This window comes from Zonotrichia leucophrys, chromosome 5, assembly GCF_028769735.1.
Source record: "Zonotrichia leucophrys gambelii isolate GWCS_2022_RI chromosome 5, RI_Zleu_2.0, whole genome shotgun sequence".
In the NCBI taxonomy this organism is placed as follows: domain Eukaryota; kingdom Metazoa; phylum Chordata; class Aves; order Passeriformes; family Passerellidae; genus Zonotrichia; species Zonotrichia leucophrys.
The window spans coordinates 45,920,253-45,932,251 of NC_088175.1; the positions used below are offsets into that span (position 1 = coordinate 45,920,253).

At 39.2% G+C, this 11,999-nt stretch overlaps 1 long non-coding RNA gene across 2 annotated transcripts in view; it reads right to left on the reverse strand.

The window, feature by feature from the left end:
- LOC135448798 (uncharacterized) overlaps window positions 1-11,345 on the reverse strand; it is a 148,216-nt gene extending 136,871 nt beyond the window's left edge. For both annotated transcript variants that reach the window (XR_010440581.1, XR_010440582.1), the window contains exons 1-2: window positions 11,280-11,345; window positions 3,069-3,133 (exon numbers count right to left, since the gene is read on the reverse strand). This is a non-coding gene — a long non-coding RNA (uncharacterized LOC135448798). The remainder of the gene's footprint in view (window positions 1-3,068; window positions 3,134-11,279) is intronic.
- Window positions 11,346-11,999: the final 654 nt, after the last annotated feature.

The window sequence follows — 11,999 nt, forward strand, 5'->3', positions numbered from 1 at the left end:
AATTTCACTTGCATTCAAAGCAATGCTCCTATTTCAACAGTTTTGTTGCCACCTATTTCCATCTGCCTCCAGATTGAAAATAGTGGCAATTAGAGAAGTACAGGTAAATTTGTCCTTTCCCAGCATTGGTGTACTCAGTTCTACTCTGGTTTTTTCATCCTTCTGAGGAAGGATTTCCCCAATTAATTAGGAAGGCCTTGCATGGTAAGGAATAGATTTATTTCAGCTTGTTTGCCATTTGGCCAAAAGGTGCCTTATAGCAGCAGTGTTATCACACACCTGTATTAAAGTCAAACTTTTATCCATTCTCTTTTGCACAGAAGAGAATGAACCCTATTCTAGTTCTCTTTGTGGCTACACTCATTTTCATTGAAGAGAGATTACAGGACTGAGGAACAGTCTTCAAAGATTTTTGAATGGGTAATTGAAAAGGGCTAAATGAAAAGTAAATATAGGTGAAGCAGCCCCTAAGTTGTACACACAAGACTGATTAGCAACATGCACACAGCTGCCAGCACGTGCTCAGAACTGCCTCATCCCTGAGCTGTCTGAAGAGCAATACAGAGTATTGTACAACATGCCTGGCTAAATATAAATTTACAAATGTTCTTTGATGCCTGTTTAGAGATCCTACCACTATTAATGAAGGTGGTGCACAATTTCAGCTCCAAGCATGCAGCTTGCTTTCTATGCATTCTTTCCTCTTGTTTTCCTGGTAAATTACAAACAGCCAAACTCATATAGAACATTCAACATGGTAGGTTACATTGGGAAATACTTAAATAAGAAAGGGCTTTGTTTGCAGACATATGAGAAAGAAAAGATGTAACAAGTTGTAAAAATTTAAGCTTCCTTCCTCTATCTCTCAGATTTTTATTTTAGTCACTTGGTACATTCAAGTTTTGGAACAATCTATGTCCTATTTTTAGTATTTGTCAAGACACAAAAAAACCCAATAAAAAACAAGTAACAGCAAGTTACAAGTGTGTTGAACTATTGGACCACTTTATCCCATCTATGACTGTCAGAAAATTCAGAGCACTCTGTGACTGAAAACATCAGCTCAGGTACAAATTCACTGAACCAGTATGACCTCAAGCACAAAGTTCTAATTATTATGTGTTTGGCAGGTTCTCTGAACAACAGAAAATAAAAGTCATAAATACTATTGGGACTTTTTCCATCTTCCCACTTCTGGGGATTTCTGGAAGAAGCAAAAATGCCCTTGTGCTCCTGTTATGTTCAAACTGGTTTGTATTTACAGGAGTTCAGCATGAAAAGTATCCTGTGACCTAAAAGGCTGAACATATTCAGTGCTCAGGACAATTCCCTTTTAAGCAAGGGTCTTCTGAGCAATCTTGTTTTCCTAATTCATAAACTACACAAAAACACAAATTCTCTCTAAATATTTTCATAATATTATATCCTTCCTATTAACATTTCCTCTATTAACTCTGTTAATAGCAAATGTTGTATAAAACAACAGCACTATTCATTCCATCTCCTCCTCAATTTTTTTAAAATTATTTTAAGCAGGCAAGGATTATGATTACAAATCCAGCTGGATCTTCAGTCTCACAGACATCCTCCAAACCCAACAAAGCTTGCCAGCCCTTAAAAAATGTCTACCCGGTTCCTCCATGCTTGCTGGATTTACAGGGCAGCCACTATCTATGTACACTCTGCAACACTACAAATGGGAAAAGCAAATGGGACAAAAAATAATAGACAGCCATTGGCTTTTGAGAAAATCCCAGCAGTTTTTACTACCCAACAGAATAAAATATGCCTTCATTTTTAGGATTCCACAGGGGGAAAAAGATTAACAAACAGAAACCCCAGATTTCCCTTTCTTTTTACACAATTAAAATAAAACTACCTACTCCCAATGAAGCTAAGAAGTAAACAAGCCTCAAAAATCATCATTGGGATCATTCAGAGTTTTGAGGACCCTCAGAATTTCTCAGCCAGACCTTCTTCAATGCCCCCCAGAAGCAGAGCCACTGGAGCAGCCCAGGAAGGTGTCATTCACACTAGTACAGCTGGCAGAGCCTGTCGTTGCTACCACAGGGTGAGATTCATCCAGCCTAGATTCAGGCACTGAAAGGTTACACACTGAATTCTGAGTGTGCCACTGTAGGCTTCCCTACAGTCAGTGGAGAGAAACAGGCATCTCCAGGGGGCAAGTTGCCTGACCTGCCTATTTTAGGCTGAGATGAATCACTCTCTGAAGGTGCCCATTTTTCCTCAACTGACTGTAAGGTGAATCTAGGGTGACTTCCCCAGCCTTTGATATCTACATTTCTGATATCTTGGTGAAGACATCAGAATTTCACCCACAATTTCCAGACCTCAAAGCCAGCATCAACGACAAATTAGCAGTGTTATGTATCTATTCCTTGAAATGAAAACTTTCACTCCAAACTCCTGTATTATATTTCAGTTGACTTTCACAATCCTGGCCCTTTGTAGAAACAACACCTCTGTTTTAATCAGTCAGTTTCAAGATGGTAAGTTCACACAATAAATACAATTAAAAGGAAAAAATGAGTTTGACTTTTCTGAAGTAGTAACTCTTGGGTCCTGTATGTCCTACTCAGAGCTGACTTACACCAGGTAGCTGTTCTGAATCCATCAGTAAAGCACTTTCAGCCCAAACAGCTTTGTTGTTATAAACCAAAACTCTTTCACCAGTAACCACATTTTTCTGCTGAAGTTTGATATGAAATTTCAGTTTTTAGTTTTAAGACTTCATAACAACAAATAAAGTCATGGAAAATATTGAAAGAGAGAAAACCTGCTCCATCTATCTCCAGTTCATAATGGAACTCTTCCCATCTATGCATTTTTCCCATGGGATAAGGTCCTACAATTCAGGAAGGTCCTTTCAATTATTATTTTTGAGCAGATGATCCATCACAGCAATAATCACCATTGGCACTGTAGTCACAGATATACTCCTTACCTAAGGGCTAAAAGAACCCTCAGATAAAATCCAATCCATGATCCATCAGCATTTAATTTAGATGACAATCCTGTATGCTTTTCTTTTAGTGACAAATTCTTACCATGTCTTTCTCCACTGAGGTACTCCCACATCCTTCTCACCAGACCAGAATGAGCAACGTCATTTCTGCAACAGAAAAAAAACAAAATTGTCCCATAAGTACTATATTACCACCTTGGTTTTGTATGGTTTTGGTACCTTTTTCTTGTTTTTTGAAAAAGCTGTAGCTAATAAACTGTTGAAATTATAGTTAAAATTATACATGAGAAAAACAAAAGGAAAAGTAAGATGAAATAGCCTTTTTACTACTAACAAAAACTCCCTTCTAATCTTGTTTATTCTTAATATATCACAAATATTATCACTAGATAAAAGAAAATAAAGTTTTGGCAAACAACCAAATAAAACTATCCAAAAAATTAATCAGTTTCATTCAACTCTATCCAGTGATTTCGGTGTCCCTACCCCACAAGATCACTGCACTGTTGTTGCTGCAGTGCAACCTGTTTGCTCCAGTGTGCCTGCAGCCGTCACTCAGGTTATCAGGGATCTGATTACTGATCTTCCTGCAGCTGCCCTGTGGCAGATTCTCCTCTCCTGCTCATGCAAAAGCAGAATCCCAGGGTGGCCAGGCTGGGAATAGTGCTGGCTCCAGATGCTCAACCCACACAGGAATTGTCATCTTCCAATTCCTACCCACTTCCTGAATTTTAGCAAATTTAAACCCTGTTGCTCTTAACTACCTGCAATCAGATGCTACACTCAGCAGTTCTTTTAGGGAAGCATTTTGCAACTTTTTTGCATGATTCACAACAGTTCCACAAATAAATAAAGCATAGGTTTAACTAAAGCCTGATCTCAAAAGGGAATAGCAGAGCGTCTCTCTCAACAACAAATACACTGAATATTCTATAGAAAGACCTAAACCATAAATCACCAAATTTATTTCCCATGCAAATGTTTTATTGAGCTGGCTGCAGAGGGGAATCACTGCCACTAGGAGGCCAGTCAGGATAAAAATAAACTCTTCATTTACCTGGACAGCAAAATCATCACCTGTTACACAGAAGGCAGCAGCAATTGGGCTGGGCCAGGCGCAGCAGCAATTCATGCAGTGGTACCTGCACTAACTCTGAGTAGCAGGCTCTGGCCAGGCTCAAAAGAAATTAGGTGTTGTATTGTCTGTTTCGTGGATCCTGTCAAATCTGTGCTTCTTTAACAGACCTGTGGGCCACATTGAACACACACAAAACTTCAAATGACCAAGCCTGAAAGGGCTCCTGCTCACAGCTGAAGAACCCACAAGTGAAGTCTTAAAATGGCGTGACACCTCATAGCTCTTGGAATGGCACTTCAATACAAAGTTTGATTCCTCATTGTATCTTAAAGAGCCATCCTGATCTGGGGGGGTCCAAATCTGGAAGAAACAACAGGAATACAGGCAGAAGCTGACAGATTTTCCCAAGTGAGGAAAATGAATTAAGTCTGCCCGGGGTACACACAAGCAGACAACAGTGACAAGGTTGGACCTGTACAGTCCAAACAATCTAGGTAAGAAAGGAAGTGTACACTCATTAATATTACCTAATTAAATCACCAAAGAAATTATTGGGATTGCATTATATGCAGAAAAAAAAAAGACTGTTTCTAGAGGATGGGGAGAAGGTGCAAGGATTGCTTTTCAAATGCAGTAAAAATAGCAATAATTCTGCTATTATGCCAAGACCTTTCACTGCAGGACAAGTTTTTATTACCAAGATATAGACTCCCAAGAAAATAGATTTATAGGGGGCACGATGACACTAATCAGAAATCCTTATGAGTGTCCACAGAGCACAACCCACAGGCATTGAATGAGCTCATAAAATCAATCACAGGCCTTTGGAAATGTTTACCTACACACTACTGGTTTTGTTAAAGTCGGTCAAATTTTAGGAGCAGGTACCTAGACTTTAATATATGTCTTTAAGGCTCTTTGTTTTGGCTTATAGAGAAGAGAAAACATGAGGCAATATCTACCTAGGTACACATGTCCTATAAATCACACCACTTGGAACTTTGTCTCTCATAGTAAAATAAAACACCATGATATAAAATTAATAGTGACTCAGAGAAAATACATTTTCCGATAGGTGTTGGGAGGTACTGGCAGAAATAAGCCAATGGTCTCTGTTAAATTTCTAAAAGAAAAAGGTCAAAACTAATTTGTTCCTTGTCCCCACCTTCTTTCTCAGTCAAAATTGCTTCCAAAGTTCAAAATACCTCAACAAAAAAAAAAATTTGGCCCCACTGAGACCAAAAACGAAGTTTCCACTGAGCTTTCTGGAGACAGAATTTCACTGTTGGATAGCAGCATATCATCTTAAATCATGGCTTGGTGCCCCTTGCTCAACTCTGAGATCAAGCACATTTATAAAGTGATGACTGCAGGATTCCTGTAACCAACATGTTCCATGCTAAGATTTTCCTCTGTGTGCTCAGGAAAACAAGGTGTCTGGTTCAGACAGTTGGTAATCTAAAACCAAGATCTGCTAAAATTTATGATCAAACTGCCCTATCAAAGAAAAAGGCACCTCTCATAGGAGCAAATATTCCACTTGGTGGGTAGAAGCTAATCCCAGATAAAGAAAAAAAGACAAGCTATATTGCTCTGCTGTCAGGAGTTCAAAGAAACCCTGCAGTATAAAATATTTGTACTATGTGTCGCTGAATCATTTTCAGCCCTGAAATGTTATTAAAGTAAGAATTTCACTTAATATGAATATATGCAAAATGCAACATTTTTTCATGCAAAATGTATTTACTTATATTGCTTAGGAGAATGACAAGATATTCTGGACTATCAATCCTAGAATTCTGCTCCACAGAGAATATGAAAAACTTAACAGCAGAGAAACAAACCCCCATACACTTCATACATCACCACTGTTAATTATGCAATGTTGCAAAAGAAGGTTAAAAAAATATTCTGTCCCTAAAGCTTTCAATTTGCTTTCTTAAGCATTAAGTATTTTGCCCTATTTTGTAGTGTGCACAACTAGAAATAATTTTGCACCATTTTCATGTATGTTCAATAAAAATGCAAATATATAAATCCCTATCTCTGAACAATAACTCAGGTTGATGTGTACTAAATAATATTTCTAATAGATTGCAAAACAGGAAACATATGAAGCACATCCTTTAAAAACAGTTTCAAAAAAATACTACATTCTGCAGCTTTGAAGGGCAGTAGATGAGAGGCTGCCAGTTTTTGCTGTAGATATGTAATTCTAACACCTGGCCAAAAGCTAGCTGAGATAACTGCTTCCCTTGTTCTTAATGAGCAAACCCAGCAACTTCAGGACCTGGCCAAAGAGACATCAGTGACTATCAGCAGATGAAAGAAAGCACCACAGCCTTTTACAAAGATCTGCTGTGAACCAGCTTCAATGACTTTCCAGGCAGCCTACCTGTTTTGTTTGCAGCTTTAATACACTGGTGGCTACTTATGCAAAAAAGGCAAAAACTAATTAAATTTGTTTATGTATGTTATCGTGTGGAGCACTCATTTCCAGACATCAAGCTATGAATCATTAAATAACTGCTAAATTGGTCTCCTGGGATAGATCATGGCTCAGAGTTGGGCAGGCCCCCATCCCACCAAAGCCAGGTGTGCTCTGCAGTGAGCAGGCATTAAAACTGTTTAAAGGCCATGATTTGGGTACCCAGCCAGGTCTCACACTGTGAGGTGAGTGGTAGGAAATCATGAAAACAGTGACAGCTCTCCTGTCAGACTTACTCCTCTGTTTGATTAATGAGGGCATTTGAAAGACAATTAGCCAGAGCAGGTTTGGCTGCAACTAGCTTATCAATCAGGCACCCTCTATTAAAACCACTACTGCCTTCTTTGTTTTCTGTTGCAGGAGAATTGCATCAATGATACACAAACAACAAGGGACCTTTACATGTCATGCAAAAAGAAGAGCAGAATGCAGCAAATCACAACTGAAATAGTAAAAAAAAAAAAAAAATGCTTTGCAAGGCACAAGCCACTGGTTGTTGGGAAATCATCACTGCAACTTCCACAGAGATTTTTTGGCTGGATTTTTTTTGTTTCTGCATGGTGAATTCAAGGCTGCACAAATATATCAGGTACTTCCAAGCTTCTCAAGGACAGGTTTATGCTAAGTTTTCAACAACAGCAAAAATGAAACTAAACTGCAACTGATTCCATATGTAACAAAGAAAAAAAAATCCTTCATTAGAAAACCTACTACGAACCTACTCTGAGTTTCAATACATTTCAACTAAGAACTGTTTCAATTTTTTTTTAAAAAAGAACTTGTTGCAATAATTCATCAGTTTGATTTATTCATTAGTAATGCAACCTCTTTGCTTTCCAACCACCAACACAGGTAGCATTTAATACTGTACTTTGCTTAGGCAGCTGCTCACCCAGGAACATGTTTCATTCTTTGGCTTAAATGAGAGCTTTGCTTCAAGTGGAGTAGTCCTTGAATTCATGTAAGTGATCAAAAATATGCAATGGACAATTTAAACCATGTCTGAACCTTTCCTGGAGATTTGCATTTCTATCAGAACAGTTTTTATCAAACTAAGGAAATGATGATTTTTGCCTGTGAATGAGTAAAAACCAAATTACTGACTAATGTATTTATATTGCTCTCGATGTGAATAAATCCAAGACTGAAAGGGTAGGATTGAGACTGAAGTGCAATGCACCACTTTTCCTTTCAGTTTACAGTTAATTTTCCCTGGCAATAGCAGATCAGAGGTATTTTTAATGCATGACTAGTGTAGTACTAAGTGGGTATATATGCAGTGCAAGGAAGCTGATTTTTTTTTTTAACCTTGCTAGAATCTATTTCAGAAGTAAGCTCACAAAATACTGCATTGTGTGTGTTTGAATACAGGGATAATAAAGCAAGGAACAAATTAATCTTCGATTAGATTAGTTAGAGTACAAAGACAGAGGGAGATCCAGCCTAGCCCAAAAAAATCCTCTCTGAAGCTTCCCTGTGTTGGCAGAATGTGACAGTCCAGCATTCATGGACAGAGAACTATAATTGTTTTTAAAAATTTGGAAGAGTTCCCACTGAGAACACACAGCTTGTAACCGGGTTAATCTGCAAAATCACTTTTGTTAGAGTGTTCAGCCACCTCAGTAAGCCCCAGCAGTGGCACCCACAAAGGGAGCACTGTTGTAAACTTGCCACTAGCAGTTTATACCCCCTGGCCCTGATCCAGGAGCCACTACAGAAAGCCAAAGGCTCTTTCAATGGATTTTAAATTGGTCCCTGCACTCCTCTAAGTTACAAAGGTGGTAATGAAGTATTGGGAGATGCAATAGAAAAATAAAATAAAGAGGATCTAAGTAGGTGGTGGATAACCAGTGATTCCCCATATTCTTACTGAGAAACTGTGAACAGTTTCTCATTTTTCCGTGGTTGTAATTGTAAACAAAAAAGGGGACAAAGCCCTAAGTGCTGTGGCATGGGCCACATTTGTCTGTGGGCCAAATTCTTCCCAGCCTCACCATGGGAGCAGCCTTCATTCATGCTGCTCATTAAAGGGCCTCAGCTCTGAGCAAACCCCTGCCCCACACCTGGGCAAGAGCCTTGCCATGGCTGTGGGGCACTGGAGAAGCCCTGGGGATGCACAGCACTCCATGCCTGGGCTTCCTCAGCTCACCAGGTGCAGGCAGAGCTGCTCTGTTCTACTTTAATGGATTCAAATGGATTCAGGGTCCGTTGGCTCCTTGCAAGGGTGCGGTAAATGCTGTGGCTGTGCTTCAGCAAGGGCTGGGTATAACCTGCCTGGCTGGCTTGTGATCCTTTCAGGGGAGGGGAGGTCAAATGAACAGAAATAGGTCCACTATTTTTCACGCAGATTAATACAGACTGCCAGCTTCTTCCAAATAACAAAAGGTTGAAAGGACCCTGGGTAAATGACAGAGACTTGGGGTCTTGTCATCACCTCTAGGAGAACAATTGTCTCTTCCTCCTCTTATTCCTTGGAGTCAGAAAGCATCCAGACACCTTGCTTTCTCAGCAGTTTGAGGAAACAACGGCATGAGCAAGAATAAATATCCTGCAACTCATCCCCGGCATTCAAAATTTGAGGTCGATAGAAAAATTTTTAAAAAAATTCAAAATATACATTTTGGTACTGCACAAAAGATAGATTCTTCTATTTCTCATCAGTGACCCACAGTCCAGCTATTTGCTTAGCTGCAAAGAACAGCCAGAAATGCCTTTTGCAGAAATATTTCTCAAGCAGAGATGACTGGTTGGACTGGTGCATGAACACAGACGTGCTATCTACTTTTATACGATGCCCAAGGAGGAATTTTGCAATGCCTGCTGCTTCAAAGGCTGAAACCTAAGGAAGACTTTGAAGGAAACACCAACACTTCCCCCACAGAGAAACTTGTCCTTCCCCTTATCTTCCAAAGGCTCCAGATCACTTTCCAAACACTACTGCAGACATTCTTTTTCCCTTAGGAGCCTCTGCATGTTTCTCCATTTGGCTTTTTTTTCCTGAAAGCATGCTTAAGGAGACTTAAGCTTCAAATCAAGAGACATTGAAGCTTTTGGAGAAGAGCATCAAATTTTGAAGTGTGCTCTGCTGCCTGGGTCAAAGAACCTGAACAAGAAGAAGCAGCAATGTAAATTTGCCCCTCCAAATGTCCTGAACAGGCTGCAAGTTCCTCATGAAAATATAGGCATTTCCTGAGGGAAAAAGTGAAGGCTTCTAGTAACCATGATTAAAGACATTTATTCTTTCACTGTCTATTTCTTTGAAACTGTGACTAAGGCCTAGTAGCTTAATTGACTTTCATAAAGTCAATCCTGATTACAAGGTGCATAAAAATGACCTTGTATCCTTCTTCCTTGTGAGAAGTTGGAGAAATGCTATCTATTTGGGACAGATGGTTCTCACCTGGGCTACAATGACAGAATATGCGTCTTTGTTGACATTCTATTAACTACAATTTAGAAATTCTTCCTTAGCCTTATGCATTTTTTAATGCAAGTAAAGTTTACCTTGCTAATTGGTTCACTAAGTAACACATCATTGTTATTAAAAGGAGAAATGAAAACTTGCTGACCTAATATCCTCAGCTATGATTATTCTTGTCAATTATTTTATATTTGGAAAGGCAAACAAATGTTGTATATAAAAACTAAACTGTATTTGGCATAACTTCAAATTAGCTGTCTCACCATGCTTATAGCATACAAATTAAATGTCCTGAATAAGCATTAATCATCATAATAGGCTAATTATTGTCAGTTAGCTATTGAATAACTGAGCTACTACCCCTTGCAAAGAATTTGGAAAAAAATTCTTTTAATAAGATTCTGGTTACCTAAAAGCAAGAAAAACATTAAAATTTTTGTCAGTAAACAATTTTTGAGACAAACATGTAGCTTATTTTAACCAGTTTGAGCACTATTCTGGTCTTTCCACATATTTAGGCTTACTTATGTATCTATTAGTCTTCCAGTAAGTTATACTTAGTCCAAGAATACTTCTGTATGAAGATGTCTTTGTATCTACGTCATTTAAAATGACTTGCTGAGTTTTAAAACATTAATTAATATGTTAATAAACAGTTAATCTTTGTCTTCTCTTTCCATGTGCATGGCTACCACAGTACTTACAGACAGCAAGGAACTTAAATGTTTTACATAGGAGTAAATGTTTTAGAAGTGATAAAGAATACATGAATGTAGAACTGCTACTTGGAGACAGTGTGTTAGGGCCTTGGAGTATATATTTAATAAAGGAGTGATACATTCTTGAATGTAAATGGATATCCAGTGCTTAAATGGAACTGAAGCACCTCTACAAATACACAAATACCAACACATTCAAAATTAAGTCTTAAACACTTAAAAATAGTTTTCAAACAAACTTGCAGTCAGGTTTCATTAAGACTGGCTGATATTTCTGCAGAGCATTTGTGAGGAAGACATTTGCCTGAGCGGATTCCTTTATATCCCCCTACACAAGGTGTTTGTCTCATTTACTCCAAAGATCTCACCAAGGGGCTCACTGCTGCAATGTCCTCACACTGCCATCAATGTGCTCACCCTCAGATTGCCCCCAGGACTGGGGAGAGGCATTGGCCCTACTCTGCAGATGGGCATGACTTCAAATCATGAAATCAGAGCACGATTCCTGTGATATCCCAAAGGAAATATGTTGCCATCTTATTGCAAGGGTTCCATACAGTTGTCTCCTTATCACAAAAGTTCCATACCTTCTTGGTGTTTCTCGTGGGCATCTCCTCAGAGCACTGACTCTTCTTCACAAAGCAGCCACTGACTCCAGTTCCCTTCCCACCCAGGCAACCCACTCTTTTACAGCACTCTTCTTCTCATTGCCTACAGCTGTGGCCTGTTAAAGTCAGGCCTGTTCCTAATCTTTGATCATTGGCCCAGCTGCAACTCCTTAGGGGTAAGATTACTTTCTACACTCTCTTTATTTTCTTATACTCTATCCCCCTACAGAAATGCATCTCAAGAGCAAGGATCACAACTTTCTCTCCCACCACCACCACAAGTGGTGTCAAAACAACCTCCAAGCCACACAGAAAAGCTGCAGGGAACCACTAACAGCTCCAGGAGCGCAAGTCTTCCTTTTAGTGGCTTGACCACGGACCATCTCAGGTGAAAAAGTTCTGTACTCTGGGGCTTTTATCTGAGAAATTGCTTGTGTGCCTGTTCTTCTGCTTCATAACATTTTGCCCATAACATTGAGCTGAAGAAGCATGAACAACAATGTCAGGGACAAGCTGCCTCCCTTGATAACACAAAGGGTCTGTAAGAGAACAGTTAGCAGAGTATTGATTGGGAAACAGTTACTCAGTTGCTGGAGGTAAAAGTCACTTTCCAGCCCACTACTGCCACATCCAGGAATCCCACTGGCTTTTCTAAGCACACTTCCCTAAGAGCTCCAGTTCATCACTCTCACCACTGTG